The sequence below is a fragment of the Macaca thibetana genome, chromosome 1, assembly GCF_024542745.1.
Source record: "Macaca thibetana thibetana isolate TM-01 chromosome 1, ASM2454274v1, whole genome shotgun sequence".
In the NCBI taxonomy this organism is placed as follows: Eukaryota; Metazoa; Chordata; class Mammalia; order Primates; family Cercopithecidae; genus Macaca; species Macaca thibetana.
Window position 1 is genome coordinate 130,124,936 of NC_065578.1, and position 1,200 is coordinate 130,126,135.

At 37.0% G+C, this 1,200-nt stretch overlaps 1 long non-coding RNA gene across 1 annotated transcript in view; it reads left to right on the plus strand.

Annotated features, from left to right (window-relative positions):
- The window catches only part of LOC126948322 (uncharacterized), a 166,444-nt gene that overhangs the window by 42,432 nt on the left and 122,812 nt on the right, over positions 1-1,200 (plus strand). The window lies entirely within an intron of this gene.

Sequence of the window (1,200 nt, forward strand, 5' to 3'; positions counted from 1 at the left end):
CGTCTCAAAAAAAAAAAAAAGGATTTCACACATTTAATCCTCACAATAAGTTTATAGGTTCAATTTTATTATATTTTACTGTTATTCCCATTATTTAGAGATTAAAATGGGTTGGAGAGTTTGAGTGATTTAACTAAGCCTACTAATTCTTACCTGAATTTCAACTCAGCTTTTCATGACTCCACATGTTACTATCTTGATGTCTGTGTGCTATATCCTCCAGTAAAATTTCCCTGAACGTTTCCCTTTGCTGAGTATGGGAGTACGGTAGTTACTTTCCAGGATGATAAGCAGATCTGTATCCTCTGCTTCTTGGGCAATAGCTAGACTATTTTTCCTATCCCTTGAGATAAGCAAGGAACTGTGATTGAACTCTGGCAGATGAAATGTGGGAAGGATGAATGCATGCCACTTTCAGGAATGGCCTCTAGAGTCTCCTGGATGATCTGCCACATACTCCCTCCTTTCGCAGAGAGTTTGGAAGCCCCGAAGATGGTGGTACCATGAGATGTAAGGAGCCTAGGATCCTGAATGATCATGTGGAGCAGAGCCTTGCCCTTCACCCTGGGAGCAAGTGATGGGGTGTTTTGTTTTAGAGAGTTTCTAAGATTTCTAGGATCATCTGTTAAAACTGCTAGTGTTATCTTCCCTAACACATAGACCTAGGGCCTATTAGTTCTAATGTTACTTTCGTATTATATGGAAATTATCTCTTTATGCATCTATCTCTTCCAGTATATTACTGGGGAAATTTCACAAAGAGAGACACTTTTCCCCCAACCTGTATGTTGGTCAAAGGAGACACCTTTTTCTGATCAAAGTTTGTATTTGGTATACTAAGTCTTCAATAAATGTTTGTTGACATAGAAACATATCTGTAGTAAATACCAATACTAATGATTAACATGTATTGGGTGCTTATATGAGAAAGACATATTATCAGGCACTTACACTCACTGCTTTATATAATCCTCATAATTCACAAATGTTACTTCAGCACTTACCATATATTGGTTTCTATAGGATGCAGTGGGCATACATTAGTGAACAAAACAGATAAAAGTCTCTGTCTTCATAAAGCATAAACAATAGGTGAAACAATCAGATAAATAAATGAGAATATTTTAGAATATTTGATAGTGAAAAGTGGCATTGGAGAAACATGAGGTAGAGTAGGATGAAGGAGGTTGATAAGGGTTG